This window comes from Stenella coeruleoalba (assembly GCF_951394435.1).
Source record: "Stenella coeruleoalba genome assembly, chromosome: 15".
Lineage (NCBI taxonomy): Eukaryota > Metazoa > Chordata > Mammalia > Artiodactyla > Delphinidae > Stenella > Stenella coeruleoalba.
The window spans coordinates 63095385-63114924 of record NC_137161.1 but is presented as its reverse complement, the minus strand read 5'-3'; the positions used below and the strand labels follow the sequence as shown (position 1 = coordinate 63114924).

The window sequence follows — 19540 nt, the reverse complement described above, 5'->3', positions numbered from 1 at the left end:
TGAAGACCCTTTGAAGTCATATTGCATGGTACCCATTCCACGGCTTTCAACTACCCTGGTTTAAGGTATTCTTCCTTCAGCTAAAACATGCATGTGGAACCTAGAGTATGATCAACCATGTGATCGGGAGACGTGTTCAAATATGTCTCAGTTTTCGTACCCTGATACTCGGGTGCAACATTCCAGATGCTTTACTAACACTCTCCCCACTTGGAGAGTCAGTCCCTTTAACCTCCTGTTTGGCCCAGTTTGCAATTTCTGCGGAAGATGAACAGGAATAGCGAGAATCAATGAGCGACTAGCTGGAGGTGTCTGGACGGGCAAATTTAACTCTCATTTCCCACCAGGAAGAGGAATTAACCAAAGGCTCAGCGTGCCGTGCCGGAACCAGATTAGGGCCTGAAGCCATCCTGCGGTGTTGCGGCCAGCTCACAAGAAAGCGAGTTGAAGAAAGGAGCTCAGGGGCACTGTAATTCACAAACCTGCAGAGTTATAAATGACAGCTATCGTCCAAAAATATACTGAAGTAAGGCTGCCAAGAGGACTTGAAAGCGGGGCAGAATTGCAGGAAACCGATTTCAGGAGGTAGACTGGAATTGCATTGAAAGCATAGGAAAAGAGGCAGAACGTCCACAATGATGCACTTGGCCAAAAAGGGCGTATGCGATTTTTCCTGAATATATTCAGGAAAAAACGCATACGCCCTTTTTGGCCAACCAAGCAAGCTTGCAAAGGAAATCTGCACTACAATGAAGTCTCACTTCCCCCCGGTCAAAAGGGCCATCTGAAAAAAGTGTAAAATCCAGAAAGGCAGGACAGGCCATGGAGAACTGGGAGCCTTGTTATGCTGATGGGCGGGATGTAAATTGCCAACAGACACTTGGGAGAAGTGTATGGTGTTTCCTGAAACATCTAAAAAACAAAGCAACAGAGCCTAGGTCACTTTCACTTATGGTCCTATAGCTTAGGGAAATTAAAATCAAAAAGACACAGCCACCCCAAAGTTTGGGACGCCTCTGTTTACAAGAACCTCGTTTACCGTACAAGTTCAATATCACAGAAAGTGAAAAATGGATAAAGAACTTGTGGTACTTACGTACAATGCAGTATCACTCAGCAATGAAATCTATGTCATCAGGCCCGTAGCACCATAATGAGTGGATTCAGGTACGATGATACTAACTGAAATAAGTCACACAGAAAAAGAAACATCATAAGATATCACTAATACACGGAATGTAACCTTGGCTACACAGGAACTGAATTCCAAAACAGAACAGGGACTCAAATTTAGAAAACCAACTTATGCTTGCTTAAGGGGAAAGGTGAGTTGGGGTGCTGCATAAAACCAGAGATTGAAATGAGCACAGATAAAGTTCCTTAAGCCAAATATGGAATAGACAAGAGCTACTCCTTGCTCAACGAAATGGACTCAACACCCCATATTAAACGCCTAAGAATGTACCTGACTAGTAAATATCTTAAAACCTATGGATTGCTATGTCTCCAAAAGAGAATCAAGCGTGTGTACAGGGGCATGAACGCAGCAGTGATAGGATTGGAGAGGTTCGGTGAGCAAATGAAGACCCTTTGAAGTCATATTGCATGGTACCCATTACACGGGTCTCAACTCTCCAGGTTTAAGGTATTCTTCCTTCAGCTAAAACATGCATGTGGAACCCAGAGTATGATCAACCGTGTGAACGGGAGACGTGTTCAAATATGTCTCAGTTTTCCTCCCCTGGTACTCGGGTGCAACATTCCAGACGCTTTACTAACAATCTCCCCACTTGGAGAGTCAGCGCCTTTAACATCCTGTTTGGCCCAGTTTGCAATTTCTGCGAAAGATGAACACGAATAAGGAGAACCAACGAGACACTAGCTGGAGGTGTCTGGACGGGCAAATTTATCTCTCATTTCCCACCAGGAAGAGGAAATAACCAAAGGCTCAGCGTGCCGTGCCGGAACCAGATTAGGGCCTGAAGCCATCCTGCGGTGTTGTGGCCAGGTCACAAGAAAGCGAGTTGAAGAAAGGAGCTCAGGGGCACTGTAATTCACAAACCTGCAGAGTTATAAATGACAGCTATCGTCCAAAAATATACTGAAGTAAGGCTGCCAAGAGGACTTGAAAGCGGGGCAGAATTGCAGGAAACCGATTTCAGGAGGTAGACTGGAATTGCATTGAAAGCATAGGAAAAGAGGCAGAACGTCCACAATGATGCACTTGGCCAAAAAGGGCGTATGCGTTTTTTCCTGAATATATTCAGGAAATTAAACTGAAAAAGACACAGCCACCCCAAAGTTTGGGACGCCTCTGTTTACAAGAACCTCGTTTACAGTACAAGTTCAACATCGCAGAAAGTGAAAAATGGATAAAGAACTTGTGGTATTTACTTACAAAGCAATATCACTCAGCAATGAAATCTATGTCATCAGGCCCTTAGCAGCACAATGAGTGGATTCAGGTATGATGATTCTAACTGAAATAAGTCACACAGAAAAAGAAACATCATAAGATATCAGTAATACACGGAATGTAAACTTGGCTACACAGGAAATGAATTACAGAACAGAACAGGGTCTCAAATTTAGAAAACCAACTTATGCTTGCTTAAGGGGAAAGGTGAGTTGGGGTGCTGCATAAAACCAGAGATTGAAATGAGCACAGATAAAGTTCCTTAAGCCAAATATGGAATAGACAAGAGCTACTCCTTGCTCAACGAAATGCACTCAACACCGCATATTAAACGCCTAAGAATGTACCTGACTAGTAAGTATCTTAAAACCTATGGATTGCTATGTCTCCGAAAGAGAATCAAGAATGTGTACAGGGGCATAAACGCAGCAGTGATAGGATTGGAGAGGTTCGGTGAGCAAATGAAGACCCTTTGAAGTCATATTGCATGGTACCCATTCCACGGGTTTCAACTACCCAGGTTTAACGTATTCTTCCTTTAGCTAAAACATGCATGTGGAACCTAGAGTATGATCAACCGTTTGATCGGCAGACGTGTTCAAATATGTCTCAGTTTTCGTACCCTGGTACTCGGGTGCAACATTCCAGACGCTTTACTAACACTCTCTCGACTTGGAGAGTCAGTCCCTTTAACCTCCTGTTTGGCCCAGTTTGAAATTTCTGCGGAAGATGAACAGGAATCGCGAGAAGCAATGAGAGACTAGCTGGAGGTGTCTGGACGGGCAAATTTAACTCTCATTTCCTACCAGGAAGAGGAATTAACCAAAGGCTCAGCGTGCCGTGCCAGAACCAGATTAGGGCCTGAAGCCATCCTGCGGTGTTGCGGCCAGGTCACAAGAAAGCGAGTGGAAGAAAGGAGCTCAGGGGCACTGTAAGTCACAAACCTGCAGAGTTATAAATGACAGCTATCGTCCAAAAATATACTGAAGTAAGGCTGCCAAGAGGACTTGAATGCGGGGCAGAATTGCAGGAAACCGATTTCAGGAGGTAGACTGGAATTGCATTGAAAGCATAGGAAAAGAGGCAGAACGTCCACAATGATGCACTTGGCCAAAAAGTGCGTATGCGTTTTTTCCTGAATATATTCAGGAAAAAACGCATACGCCCTTTTTGGCCAACCAAGCAAACTTGCAAAGGAAATCTGCACTACAATGAAGTCTCACTTCCCCCCGTCAAAAGGGCCATCTGAAAAAAGTGTAAAATCCAGAAAGGCAGGACAGGCCATGGAGAACTGGGAGCCTTGTTATGCTGATGGGCGGGATGTAAATTGCCAACAGACACTCAGGAGAAGTGTATGGTGTTTCCTGAAACATCTAAAAAACAAAGCAACAGAGCCTAGGGCACTTTCACTTACGGTCCTATAGCTTAGGGAAATTAAAATCAAAAAGACACAGCCACCCCAAAGTTTGGGACGCCTCTGTTTACAAGAACCTCGTTTACCGTACAAGTTCAATATCACAGAAAGTGAAAAATGGATAAAGAACTTGTGGTACTTACGTACAATGCAGTATCACTCAGCAATGAAATCTATGTCATCAGGCCCGTAGCAGCATAGTGAGTGGATTCAGGTACGATGATACTAACTGAAATAAGTCACACAGAAAAAGAAACATCATAAGATATCACTAATACACGGAATGTAACCTTGGCTACACAGGAACTGAATTCCAAAACAGAACAGGGTCTCAAATTTAGAAAACCAACTTATGCTTGCTTAAGGGGAAAGGTGAGTTGGGGTGCTGCATAAAACCAGAGATTGAAATGAGCACAGATAAAGTTCCTTAAGCCAAATATGGAATAGACAAGAGCTACTCCTTGCTCAACGAAATGGACTCAACACCCCATATTAAACGCCTAAGAATGTACCTGACTAGTAAGTATCTTAAAACCTATGGATTGCTATGTCTCCAAAAGAGAATCAAGCGTGTGTACAGGGGCATAAACGCAGCAGTGATAGGATTGGAGAGGTTCGGTGAGCAAATGAAGACCCTTTGAAGTCATATTGCATGGTACCCATTACACGGGTCTCAACTCTCCAGTTTTAAGGTATTCTTCCTTCAGCTAAAACATGCATGTGGAACCCAGAGTATGATCAACTGTGTGATTGGGAGACGTGTTCAAATATGTCTCAGTTTTCCTCCCCTGGTACTCGGGTGCAACATTCCAGACGCTTTACTAACACTCTCCCCACTTGGAGAGTCAGCGCCTTTAACCTCCTGTTTGGCCCAGTTTGCAATTTCTGCGAAAGATGAACACGAATAAGGAGAACAAACGAGAGACTAGCTGGAGGTGTCTGGACGGACAAATTTAACTCTCATTTCCCACCAGGAAGAGGAAATAACCAAAGGCTCAGCGTGCCGTGCCGGAACCAGATTAGGGCCTGAAGCCATCCTGCGGTGTTGTGGCCAGGTCACAAGAAAGCGAGTTGAAGAAAGGAGCTCAGGGGCACTGTAATTCACAAACCTGCAGAGTTATAAATGACAGCTATCGTCCAAAAATATACTGAAGTAAGGCTGCCAAGAGGACTTGAAAGCGGGGCAGAATTGCAGGAAACCGATTTCAGGAGGTAGACTGGAATTGCATTGAAAGCATAGGAAAAGAGGCAGAACGTCCACAATGATGCACTTGGCCAAAAAGGGCGTATGCGTTTTTTCCTGAATATATTCAGGAAAAAACGCATACGCCCTTTTTGGCCAACCAAGCAAGCTTGCAAAGGAAATCTGCACTACAATGAAGTCTCACTTCCCCCCGGTCAAAAGGGCCATCTGAAAAAAGTGTAAAATCCAGAAAGGCAGGACAGGCCATGGAGAACTGGGAGCCTTGTTATGCTGATGGGCGGGATGTAAATTGCCAACAGACACTTGGGAGAAGTGTATGGTGTTTCCTGAAACATCTAAAAAACAAAGCAACAGAGCCTAGGGCACTTCCACTTATGGTCCTATAGCTTAGGGAAATTAAACTGAAAAAGACACAGCCACCCCAAAGTTTGGGACGCCTCTGTTTACAAGAACCTCATTTACAGTACAAGTTCAACATCGCAGAAAGTGAAAAATGGATAAAGAACTTGTGGTATTTACTTAGAAAGCAATATCACTCAGCAATGAAATCTATGTCATCAGGCCCTTAGCAGCACAATGAGTGGATTCAGGTATGATGATTCTAACTGAAATAAGTCACACAGAAAAAGAAACATCATAAGATATCACTAATACACGGAATGTAAACTTGGCTACACAGGAAATGAATTACAGAACAGAACAGGGTCTCAAATTTAGAAAACCAACTTATGCTTGCTTAAGGGGAAAGGTGAGTTGGGGTGCTGCATAAAACCAGAGATTGAAATGAGCACAGATAAAGTTCCTTAAGCCAAATATGGAATAGACAAGAGCTACTCCTTGCTCAACGAAATGCACTCAACACCGCATATTAAACGCCTAAGAATGTACCTGACTAGTAAGTATCTTAAAACCTATGGATTGCTATGTCTCCGAAAGAGAATCAAGAATGTGTACAGGGGCATAAACGCAGCAGTGATAGGATTGGAGAGGTTCGGTGAGCAAATGAAGACCCTTTGAAGTCATATTGCATGGTACCCATTCCACGGGTTTCAACTACCCAGGTTTAACGTATTCTTCCTTTAGCTAAAACATGCATGTGGAACCTAGAGTATGATCAACCGTTTGATCGGCAGACGTGTTCAAATATGTCTCAGTTTTCGTACCCTGGTACTCGGGTGCAACATTCCAGACGCTTTACTAACACTCTCTCGACTTGGAGAGTCAGTCCCTTTAACCTCCTGTTTGGCCCAGTTTGCAATTTCTGCGGAAGATGAACAGGAATCGCGAGAAGCAATGAGAGACTAGCTGGAGGTGTCTGGACGGGCAAATTTAACTCTCATTTCCCACCAGGAAGAGGAATTAACCAAAGGCTCACCGTGCCGTGCCAGAACCAGATTAGGGCCTGAAGCCATCCTGCGGTGTTGCGGCCAGGTCACAAGAAAGCGAGTGGAAGAAAGGAGCTCAGGGGCACTGTAAGTCACAAACCTGCAGAGTTATAAATGACAGCTATCGTCCAAAAATATACTGAAGTAAGGCTGCCAAGAGGACTTGAATGCGGGGCAGAATTGCAGGAAACCGATTTCAGGAGGTAGATTGGAATTGCATTGAAAGCATAGGAAAAGAGGCAGAACGTCCACAATGATGCACTTGGCCAAAAAGGGCGTATGCGTTTTTTCCTGAATATATTCAGGAAAAAACGCATATGCCCTTTTTGGCCAACCAAGCAAACTTGCAAAGGAAATCTGCACTACAATGAAGTCTCACTTCCCCCCGTCAAAAGGGCCATCTGAAAAAAGTGTAAAATCCAGAAAGGCAGGACAGGCCATGGAGAACTGGGAGCCTTGTTATGCTGATGGGCGGGATGTAAATTGCCAACAGACACTTGGGAGAAGTGTATGGTGTTTCCTGAAACATCTAAAAAACAAAGCAACAGAGCCTAGGGCACTTCCACTTATGGTCCTATAGCTTAGGGAAATTAAACTGAAAAAGACACAGCCACCCCAAAGTTTGGGACGCCTCTGTTTACAAGAACCTCATTTACAGTACAAGTTCAACATCGCAGAAAGTGAAAAATGGATAAAGAACTTGTGGTATTTACTTACAAAGCAATATCACTCAGCAATGAAATCTATGTCATCAGGCCCTTAGCAGCACAATGAGTGGATTCAGGTATGATGATTCTAACTGAAATAAGTCACACAGAAAAAGAAACATCATAAGATATCAGTAATACACGGAATGTAAACTTGGCTACACAGGAAATGAATTACAGAACAGAACAGGGTCTCAAATTTAGAAAACCAACTTATGCTTGCTTAAGGGGAAAGGTGAGTTGGGGTGCTGCATAAAACCAGAGATTGAAATGAGCACAGATAAAGTTCCTTAAGCCAAATATGGAATAGACAAGAGCTACTCCTTGCTCAACGAAATGCACTCAACACCGCATATTAAACGCCTAAGAATGTACCTGACTAGTAAGTATCTTAAAACCTATGGATTGCTATGTCTCCGAAAGAGAATCAAGAATGTGTACAGGGGCATAAACGCAGCAGTGATAGGATTGGAGAGGTTCGGTGAGCAAATGAAGACCCTTTGAAGTCATATTGCATGGTACCCATTCCACGGGTTTCAACTACCCAGGTTTAACGTATTCTTCCTTTAGCTAAAACATGCATGTGGAACCTAGAGTATGATCAACCGTTTGATCGGCAGACGTGTTCAAATATGTCTCAGTTTTCGTACCCTGGTACTCGGGTGCAACATTCCAGACGCTTTACTAACACTCTCTCGACTTGGAGAGTCAGTCCCTTTAACCTCCTGTTTGGCCCAGTTTGCAATTTCTGCGGAAGATGAACAGGAATCGCGAGAAGCAATGAGAGACTAGCTGGAGGTGTCTGGACGGGCAAATTTAACTCTCATTTCCCACCAGGAAGAGGAATTAACCAAAGGCTCACCGTGCCGTGCCAGAACCAGATTAGGGCCTGAAGCCATCCTGCGGTGTTGCGGCCAGGTCACAAGAAAGCGAGTGGAAGAAAGGAGCTCAGGGGCACTGTAAGTCACAAACCTGCAGAGTTATAAATGACAGCTATCGTCCAAAAATATACTGAAGTAAGGCTGCCAAGAGGACTTGAATGCGGGGCAGAATTGCAGGAAACCGATTTCAGGAGGTAGATTGGAATTGCATTGAAAGCATAGGAAAAGAGGCAGAACGTCCACAATGATGCACTTGGCCAAAAAGGGCGTATGCGTTTTTTCCTGAATATATTCAGGAAAAAACGCATATGCCCTTTTTGGCCAACCAAGCAAACTTGCAAAGGAAATCTGCACTACAATGAAGTCTCACTTCCCCCCGTCAAAAGGGCCATCTGAAAAAAGTGTAAAATCCAGAAAGGCAGGACAGGCCATGGAGAACTGGGAGCCTTGTTATGCTGATGGGCGGGATGTAAATTGCCAACAGACACTTGGGAGAAGTGTATGGTGTTTCCTGAAACATCTAAAAAACAAAGCAACAGAGCCTAGGGCACTTCCACTTATGGTCCTATAGCTTAGGGAAATTAAACTGAAAAAGACACAGCCACCCCAAAGTTTGGGACGCCTCTGTTTACAAGAACCTCATTTACAGTACAAGTTCAACATCGCAGAAAGTGAAAAATGGATAAAGAACTTGTGGTATTTACTTACAAAGCAATATCACTCAGCAATGAAATCTATGTCATCAGGCCCTTAGCAGCACAATGAGTGGATTCAGGTATGATGATTCTAACTGAAATAAGTCACACAGAAAAAGAAACATCATAAGATATCAGTAATACACGGAATGTAAACTTGGCTACACAGGAAATGAATTACAGAACAGAACAGGGTCTCAAATTTAGAAAACCAACTTATGCTTGCTTAAGGGGAAAGGTGAGTTGGGGTGCTGCATAAAACCAGAGATTGAAATGAGCACAGATAAAGTTCCTTAAGCCAAATATGGAATAGACAAGAGCTACTCCTTGCTCAACGAAATGCACTCAACACCGCATATTAAACGCCTAAGAATGTACCTGACTAGTATCTTAAAACCTATGGATTGCTATGTCTCCGAAAGAGAATCAAGAATGTGTACAGGGGCATAAACGCAGCAGTGATAGGATTGGAGAGGTTCGGTGAGCAAATGAAGACCCTTTGAAGTCATATTGCATGGTACCCATTCCACGGGTTTCAACTACCCAGGTTTAACGTATTCTTCCTTTAGCTAAAACATGCATGTGGAACCTAGAGTATGATCAACCGTTTGATCGGCAGACGTGTCCAAATATGTCTCAGTTTTCGTACCCTGGTACTCGGGTGCAACATTCCAGACGCTTTACTAACACTCTCTCGACTTGGAGAGTCAGTCCCTTTAACCTCCTGTTTGGCCCAGTTTGCAATTTCTGCGGAAGATGAACAGGAATCGCGAGAAGCAATGAGAGACTAGCTGGAGGTGTCTGGACGGGCAAATTTAACTCTCATTTCCCACCAGGAAGAGGAATTAACCAAAGGCTCACCGTGCCGTGCCAGAACCAGATTAGGGCCTGAAGCCATCCTGCGGTGTTGCGGCCAGGTCACAAGAAAGCGAGTGGAAGAAAGGAGCTCAGGGGCACTGTAAGTCACAAACCTGCAGAGTTATAAATGACAGCTATCGTCCAAAAATATACTGAAGTAAGGCTGCCAAGAGGACTTGAATGCGGGGCAGAATTGCAGGAAACCGATTTCAGGAGGTAGATTGGAATTGCATTGAAAGCATAGGGAAAGAGGCAGAACGTCCACAATGATGCACTTGGCCAAAAAGGGCGTATGCGTTTTTTCCTGAATATATTCAGGAAAAAACGCATATGCCCTTTTTGGCCAACCAAGCAAACTTGCAAAGGAAATCTGCACTACAATGAAGTCTCACTTCCCCCCGTCAAAAGGGCCATCTGAAAAAAGTGTAAAATCCAGAAAGGCAGGACAGGCCATGGAGAACTGGGAGCCTTGTTATGCTGATGGGCGGGATGTAAATTGCCAACAGACACTCGGGAGAAGTGTATGGTGTTTCCTGAAACATCTAAAAAACAAAGCAACAGAGCCTAGGGCACTTCCACTTATGGTCCTATAGCTTAGGGAAATTAAAATCAAAAAGACACAGCCACCCCAAAGTTTGGGACGCCTCTGTTTACAAGAACCTCGTTTACCATACAAGTTCAATATCACAGAAAGTGAAAAATGGATAAAGAACTTGTGGTACTTACGTACAATGCAGTATCACTCAGCAATGAAATCTATGTCATCAGGCCCGTAGCAGCATAATGAGTGGATTCAGGTACGATGATACTAACTGAAATAAGTCACACAGAAAAAGAAACATCATAAGATATCACTAATACACGGAATGTAACCTTGGCTACACAGGAACTGAATTCCAAAACAGAACAGGGTCTCAATTTAGAAAACCAACTTATGCTTGCTTAAGGGGAAAGGTGAGTTGGGGTGCTGCATAAAACCAGAGATTGAAATGAGCACAGATAAAGTTCCTTAAGCCAAATATGGAATAGACAAGAGCTACTCCTTGCTCAACGAAATGCACTCAACACCGCATATTAAACGCCTAAGAATGTACCTGACTAGTAAGTATCTTAAAACCTATGGATTGCTATGTCTCCGAAAGAGAATCAAGAATGTGTACAGGGGCATAAACGCAGCAGTGATAGGATTGGAGAGGTTCGGTGAGCAAATGAAGACCCTTTGAAGTCATATTGCATGGTACCCATTCCACGGGTTTCAACTACCCAGGTTTAACGTATTCTTCCTTTAGCTAAAACATGCATGTGGAACCTAGAGTATGATCAACCGTTTGATCGGCAGACGTGTTCAAATATGTCTCAGTTTTCGTACCCTGGTACTCGGGTGCAACATTCCAGACGCTTTACTAACACTCTCTCGACTTGGAGAGTCAGTCCCTTTAACCTCCTGTTTGGCCCAGTTTGCAATTTCTGCGGAAGATGAACAGGAATCGCGAGAAGCAATGAGAGACTAGCTGGAGGTGTCTGGACGGGCAAATTTAACTCTCATTTCCCACCAGGAAGAGGAATTAACCAAAGGCTCACCGTGCCGTGCCAGAACCAGATTAGGGCCTGAAGCCATCCTGCGGTGTTGCGGCCAGGTCACAAGAAAGCGAGTGGAAGAAAGGAGCTCAGGGGCACTGTAAGTCACAAACCTGCAGAGTTATAAATGACAGCTATCGTCCAAAAATATACTGAAGTAAGGCTGCCAAGAGGACTTGAATGCGGGGCAGAATTGCAGGAAACCGATTTCAGGAGGTAGACTGGAATTGCATTGAAAGCATAGGAAAAGAGGCAGAACGTCCACAATGATGCACTTGGCCAAAAAGTGCGTATGCGTTTTTTCCTGAATATATTCAGGAAAAAACGCATACGCCCTTTTTGGCCAACCAAGCAAACTTGCAAAGGAAATCTGCACTACAATGAAGTCTCACTTCCCCCCGTCAAAAGGGCCATCTGAAAAAAGTGTAAAATCCAGAAAGGCAGGACAGGCCATGGAGAACTGGGAGCCTTGTTATGCTGATGGGCGGGATGTAAATTGCCAACAGACACTCAGGAGAAGTGTATGGTGTTTCCTGAAACATCTAAAAAACAAAGCAACAGAGCCTAGGGCACTTTCACTTACGGTCCTATACTTAGGGAAATTAAAATCAAAAAGACACAGCCACCCCAAAGTTTGGGACGCCTCTGTTTACAAGAACCTCGTTTACCGTACAAGTTCAATATCACAGAAAGTGAAAAATGGATAAAGAACTTGTGGTACTTACGTACAATGCAGTATCACTCAGCAATGAAATCTATGTCATCAGGCCCGTAGCAGCATAGTGAGTGGATTCAGGTACGATGATACTAACTGAAATAAGTCACACAGAAAAAGAAACATCATAAGATATCACTAATACACGGAATGTAACCTTGGCTACACAGGAACTGAATTCCAAAACAGAACAGGGTCTCAAATTTAGAAAACCAACTTATGCTTGCTTAAGGGGAAAGGTGAGTTGGGGTGCTGCATAAAACCAGAGATTGAAATGAGCACAGATAAAGTTCCTTAAGCCAAATATGGAATAGACAAGAGCTACTCCTTGCTCAACGAAATGGACTCAACACCCCATATTAAACGCCTAAGAATGTACCTGACTAGTAAGTATCTTAAAACCTATGGATTGCTATGTCTCCAAAAGAGAATCAAGCGTGTGTACAGGGGCATAAACGCAGCAGTGATAGGATTGGAGAGGTTCGGTGAGCAAATGAAGACCCTTTGAAGTCATATTGCATGGTACCCATTACACGGGTCTCAACTCTCCAGTTTTAAGGTATTCTTCCTTCAGCTAAAACATGCATGTGGAACCCAGAGTATGATCAACTGTGTGATTGGGAGACGTGTTCAAATATGTCTCAGTTTTCCTCCCCTGGTACTCGGGTGCAACATTCCAGACGCTTTACTAACACTCTCTCGACTTGGAGAGTCAGCGCCTTTAACCTCCTGTTTGGCCCAGTTTGCAATTTCTGCGAAAGATGAACACGAATAAGGAGAACAAACGAGAGACTAGCTGGAGGTGTCTGGACGGACAAATTTAACTCTCATTTCCCACCAGGAAGAGGAAATAACCAAAGGCTCAGCGTGCCGTGCCGGAACCAGATTAGGGCCTGAAGCCATCCTGCGGTGTTGTGGCCAGGTCACAAGAAAGCGAGTTGAAGAAAGGAGCTCAGGGGCACTGTAATTCACAAACCTGCAGAGTTATAAATGACAGCTATCGTCCAAAAATATACTGAAGTAAGGCTGCCAAGAGGACTTGAAAGCGGGGCAGAATTGCAGGAAACCGATTTCAGGAGGTAGACTGGAATTGCATTGAAAGCATAGGAAAAGAGGCAGAACGTCCACAATGATGCACTTGGCCAAAAAGGGCGTATGCGTTTTTTCCTGAATATATTCAGGAAAAAACGCATACGCCCTTTTTGGCCAACCAAGCAAGCTTGCAAAGGAAATCTGCACTACAATGAAGTCTCACTTCCCCCCGGTCAAAAGGGCCATCTGAAAAAAGTGTAAAATCCAGAAAGGCAGGACAGGCCATGGAGAACTGGGAGCCTTGTTATGCTGATGGGCGGGATGTAAATTGCCAACAGACACTTGGGAGAAGTGTATGGTGTTTCCTGAAACATCTAAAAAACAAAGCAACAGAGCCTAGGGCACTTCCACTTATGGTCCTATAGCTTAGGGAAATTAAACTGAAAAAGACACAGCCACCCCAAAGTTTGGGACGCCTCTGTTTACAAGAACCTCATTTACAGTACAAGTTCAACATCGCAGAAAGTGAAAAATGGATAAAGAACTTGTGGTATTTACTTAGAAAGCAATATCACTCAGCAATGAAATCTATGTCATCAGGCCCTTAGCAGCACAATGAGTGGATTCAGGTATGATGATTCTAACTGAAATAAGTCACACAGAAAAAGAAACATCATAAGATATCAGTAATACACGGAATGTAAACTTGGCTACACAGGAAATGAATTACAGAACAGAACAGGGTCTCAAATTTAGAAAACCAACTTATGCTTGCTTAAGGGGAAAGGTGAGTTGGGGTGCTGCATAAAACCAGAGATTGAAATGAGCACAGATAAAGTTCCTTAAGCCAAATATGGAATAGACAAGAGCTACTCCTTGCTCAACGAAATGCACTCAACACCGCATATTAAACGCCTAAGAATGTACCTGACTAGTAAGTATCTTAAAACCTATGGATTGCTATGTCTCCGAAAGAGAATCAAGAATGTGTACAGGGGCATAAACGCAGCAGTGATAGGATTGGAGAGGTTCGGTGAGCAAATGAAGACCCTTTGAAGTCATATTGCATGGTACCCATTCCACGGGTTTCAACTACCCAGGTTTAACGTATTCTTCCTTTAGCTAAAACATGCATGTGGAACCTAGAGTATGATCAACCGTTTGATCGGCAGACGTGTTCAAATATGTCTCAGTTTTCGTACCCTGGTACTCGGGTGCAACATTCCAGACGCTTTACTAACACTCTCTCGACTTGGAGAGTCAGTCCCTTTAACCTCCTGTTTGGCCCAGTTTGCAATTTCTGCGGAAGATGAACAGGAATCGCGAGAAGCAATGAGAGACTAGCTGGAGGTGTCTGGACGGGCAAATTTAACTCTCATTTCCCACCAGGAAGAGGAATTAACCAAAGGCTCACCGTGCCGTGCCAGAACCAGATTAGGGCCTGAAGCCATCCTGCGGTGTTGCGGCCAGGTCACAAGAAAGCGAGTGGAAGAAAGGAGCTCAGGGGCACTGTAAGTCACAAACCTGCAGAGTTATAAATGACAGCTATCGTCCAAAAATATACTGAAGTAAGGCTGCCAAGAGGACTTGAATGCGGGGCAGAATTGCAGGAAACCGATTTCAGGAGGTAGATTGGAATTGCATTGAAAGCATAGGAAAAGAGGCAGAACGTCCACAATGATGCACTTGGCCAAAAAGGGCGTATGCGTTTTTTCCTGAATATATTCAGGAAAAAACGCATATGCCCTTTTTGGCCAACCAAGCAAACTTGCAAAGGAAATCTGCACTACAATGAAGTCTCACTTCCCCCCGTCAAAAGGGCCATCTGAAAAAAGTGTAAAATCCAGAAAGGCAGGACAGGCCATGGAGAACTGGGAGCCTTGTTATGCTGATGGGCGGGATGTAAATTGCCAACAGACACTTGGGAGAAGTGTATGGTGTTTCCTGAAACATCTAAAAAACAAAGCAACAGAGCCTAGGGCACTTCCACTTATGGTCCTATAGCTTAGGGAAATTAAACTGAAAAAGACACAGCCACCCCAAAGTTTGGGACGCCTCTGTTTACAAGAACCTCATTTACAGTACAAGTTCAACATCGCAGAAAGTGAAAAATGGATAAAGAACTTGTGGTATTTACTTACAAAGCAATATCACTCAGCAATGAAATCTATGTCATCAGGCCCTTAGCAGCACAATGAGTGGATTCAGGTATGATGATTCTAACTGAAATAAGTCACACAGAAAAAGAAACATCATAAGATATCAGTAATACACGGAATGTAAACTTGGCTACACAGGAAATGAATTACAGAACAGAACAGGGTCTCAAATTTAGAAAACCAACTTATGCTTGCTTAAGGGGAAAGGTGAGTTGGGGTGCTGCATAAAACCAGAGATTGAAATGAGCACAGATAAAGTTCCTTAAGCCAAATATGGAATAGACAAGAGCTACTCCTTGCTCAACGAAATGCACTCAACACCGCATATTAAACGCCTAAGAATGTACCTGACTAGTAAGTATCTTAAAACCTATGGATTGCTATGTCTCCGAAAGAGAATCAAGAATGTGTACAGGGGCATAAACGCAGCAGTGATAGGATTGGAGAGGTTCGGTGAGCAAATGAAGACCCTTTGAAGTCATATTGCATGGTACCCATTCCACGGGTTTCAACTACCCAGGTTTAACGTATTCTTCCTTTAGCTAAAACATGCATGTGGAACCTAGAGTATGATCAACCGTTTGATCGGCAGACGTGTCCAAATATGTCTCAGTTTTCGTACCCTGGTACTCGGGTGCAACATTCCAGACGCTTTACTAACACTCTCTCGACTTGGAGAGTCAGTCCCTTTAACCTCCTGTTTGGCCCAGTTTGCAATTTCTGCGGAAGATGAACAGGAATCGCGAGAAGCAATGAGAGACTAGCTGGAGGTGTCTGGACGGGCAAATTTAACTCTCATTTCCCACCAGGAAGAGGAATTAACCAAAGGCTCACCGTGCCGTGCCAGAACCAGATTAGGGCCTGAAGCCATCCTGCGGTGTTGCGGCCAGGTCACAAGAAAGCGAGTGGAAGAAAGGAGCTCAGGGGCACTGTAAGTCACAAACCTGCAGAGTTATAAATGACAGCTATCGTCCAAAAATATACTGAAGTAAGGCTGCCAAGAGGACTTGAATGCGGGGCAGAATTGCAGGAAACCGATTTCAGGAGGTAGATTGGAATTGCATTGAAAGCATAGGGAAAGAGGCAGAACGTCCACAATGATGCACTTGGCCAAAAAGGGCGTATGCGTTTTTTCCTGAATATATTCAGGAAAAAACGCATATGCCCTTTTTGGCCAACCAAGCAAACTTGCAAAGGAAATCTGCACTACAATGAAGTCTCACTTCCCCCCGTCAAAAGGGCCATCTGAAAAAAGTGTAAAATCCAGAAAGGCAGGACAGGCCATGGAGAACTGGGAGCCTTGTTATGCTGATGGGCGGGATGTAAATTGCCAACAGACACTCGGGAGAAGTGTATGGTGTTTCCTGAAACATCTAAAAAACAAAGCAACAGAGCCTAGGGCACTTCCACTTATGGTCCTATAGCTTAGGGAAATTAAAATCAAAAAGACACAGCCACCCCAAAGTTTGGGACGCCTCTGTTTACAAGAACCTCGTTTACCATACAAGTTCAATATCACAGAAAGTGAAAAATGGATAAAGAACTTGTGGTACTTACGTACAATGCAGTATCACTCAGCAATGAAATCTATGTCATCAGGCCCGTAGCAGCATAATGAGTGGATTCAGGTACGATGATACTAACTGAAATAAGTCACACAGAAAAAGAAACATCATAAGATATCACTAATACACGGAATGTAACCTTGGCTACACAGGAACTGAATTCCAAAACAGAACAGGGTCTCAATTTAGAAAACCAACTTATGCTTGCTTAAGGGGAAAGGTGAGTTGGGGTGCTGCATAAAACCAGAGATTGAAATGAGCACAGATAAAGTTCCTTAAGCCAAATATGGAATAGACAAGAGCTACTCCTTGCTCAACGAAATGGACTCAACACCCCATATTAAACGCCTAAGAATGTACCTGACTAGTAAGTATCTTAAAACCTATGGATTGCTATGTCTCCAAAAGAGAATCAAGCATGTGTACAGGGGCATAAACGCAGCAGTGATAGGATTGGAGAGGTTCGGTGAGCAAATGAAGACCCTTTGAAGTCATATTGCATGGTACCCATTACACGGGTCTCAACTCTCCAGTTTTAAGGTATTCTTCCTTCAGCTAAAACATGCATGTGGAACCCAGAGTATGATCAACTGTGTGATTGGGAGACGTGTTCAAATATGTCTCAGTTTTCCTCCCCTGGTACTCGGGTGCAACATTCCAGACGCTTTACTAACACTCTCCCCACTTGGAGAGTCAGCGCCTTTAACCTCCTGTTTGGCCCAGTTTACAATTTCTGCGAAAGATGAACACGAATAAGGAGAACCAACGAGAGACTAGCTGGAGGTGTCTGGACGGACAAATTTAACTCTCATTTCCCACCAGGAAGAGGAAATAACCAAAGGCTCAGCGTGCCGTGCCGGAACCAGATTAGGGCCTGAAGCCATCCTGCGGTGTTGTGGCCAGGTCACAAGAAAGCGAGTTGAAGAAAGGAGCTCAGGGGCACTGTAATTCACAAACCTGCAGAGTTATAAATGACAGCTATCGTCCAAAAATATACTGAAGTAAGGCTGCCAAGAGGACTTGAAAGCGGGGCAGAATTGCAGGAAACCGATTTCAGGAGGTAGACTGGAATTGCATTGAAAGCATAGGAAAAGAGGCAGAACGTCCACAATGATGCACTTGGCCAAAAAGGGCGTATGCGTTTTTTCCTGAATATATTCAGGAAAAAACGCATACGCCCTTTTTGGCCAACCAAGCAAGCTTGCAAAGGAAATCTGCACTACAATGAAGTCTCACTTCCCCCCGGTCAAAAGGGCCATCTGAAAAAAGTGTAAAATCCAGAAAGGCAGGACAGGCCATGGAGAACTGGGAGCCTTGTTATGCTGATGGGCGGGATGTAAATTGCCAACAGACAGTCCGGAGAAGTGTATGGTGTTTCCTGAAACATCTAAAAAACAAAGCAACAGAGCCTAGGGCACTTTCACTTATAGTCCTGTAACTTAGGGAAATTAAAATCAAAAAGACACAGCCACCCAAAGTTTGGAACGGCTCTGTTTACAAGAACCTCGTTTACCGTACAAGTTCAACATAGCAGAAAGTGAAAAATGGATAAAGAAGTTGTGGTATTTACTACAAAGCAATATCACTCAGCAATGAAATCTATGTCATCAGGCCCTTAGCAGCACAATGAGTGGATTCAGGTATGATGATTCTAACTGAAATAAGTCACACAGAAAAAGAAACATCATAAGATATCAGTAATACACGGAATGTAAACTTGGCTACACAGGAACTGAATTACAGAACAGAGCAGGGTCTCAAATTTAGAAAACCAACTTATGCTTGCTTAAGGGGAAAGGTGAGTTGGGGTGCTGCATAAAACCAGAGATTGAAATGAGCACAGATAAAGTTCCTTAAGCCAAATATGGAATAGACAAGAGCTACTCCTTGCTCAACGAAATGGACTCAACACCGCATATTAAACGCCTAAGAATGTACCTGACTAGTAAGTATCTTAAAACCTATGGATTGCTATGTCTCCGAAAGAGAATCAAGCATGTGTACAGGGGCATAAAGGCAGCAGTGATAGGATTGGAGAGGTTCGGTGAGCAAATGAAGACCCTTTGAAGTCATATTGCATGGTACCCATTCCACGGGTTTCAACTACCCAGGTTTAAGGTATTCTTCCTTCAGCTAAAACATGCATGTGGAACCTAGAGCATGATCAACCATGTGATCGGGAGACGTGTTCAAATATGTCTCTTTTTTCGTACACTGGAACTCGGGTGCAACATTCCAGACGCTTTACTAACACTCTCCCGACTTGGAGAGTCAGTCCCTTTAACCTCCTGTTTGGCCCAGCTTGCAATTTCTGCGGAAGATGAACAGGAATAGCAAGAACCAATGAGAGACTAGCTGGAGGTGTCTGGACGGGCAAATTTAACTCTCATTTCCCACCAGGAATAGGAATTAACCAAAGGCTCAGCATGCCGTGCCGGAACCAGATTAGGGCCTGAAGACATCCTGAGGTGTTTCGGCCAGCTCACAAGAAAGCGAGTTGAAGAAAGGAGCTAAGGGGCACTGTAATGCACAAACATGCAGAGTTATAAATGACAGCTATCGTCCAAAAATATACTGAAGTAAGGCTGCCAAGAGGACATGAAAGCGGGGCAGAATTGCAGGAATCCGATTTCAGGAGGTAGACTGGAATTGCATTGAAAGCATAGGAAAAGAGGCAGAACGTCCACAATGATGCACTTGGCCAAAAAGGGCGTATGCGTTTTTTCCTGAATATATTCATGAAAAAACGCATACGCCCTTTTTGGCCAACCAAGCAAGCTTGCAAAGGAAATCTGCACTACAATGAAGTCTCACTTCCCCCCGGTCAAAAGGGCCATCTGAAAAAAGTGTAAAATCCAGAAAGGCAGGACAGGTCATGGAGAACTGGGAGCCTTGTTATGCTGATGGGCGGGATGTAAATTGCAAACAGAC

At 43.9% G+C, this 19540-nt stretch overlaps 2 long non-coding RNA genes across 3 annotated transcripts in view; both read right to left on the bottom strand.

The window, feature by feature from the left end:
• Positions 1–1125: 1125 nt before the first annotated feature.
• LOC307197604 lies at positions 1126–11949 on the bottom strand. Its single transcript, XR_013831465.1, has 4 exons — positions 11864–11949; positions 10287–10372; positions 3974–4059; positions 1126–1182 (listed from the first exon to the last, which is right to left on the bottom strand). It is a non-coding gene; the product is annotated as an uncharacterized lncRNA (long non-coding RNA).
• Positions 11950–15171: 3222 nt separating this feature from the next.
• LOC307197603 overlaps positions 15172–19540 on the bottom strand; it is an 847911-nt gene continuing 843542 nt past the window's right edge. For both annotated transcript variants that reach the window (XR_013831461.1, XR_013831462.1), the window contains exon 5: positions 15172–16687. This is a non-coding gene — a long non-coding RNA (uncharacterized lncRNA). The remainder of the gene's footprint in view (positions 16688–19540) is intronic.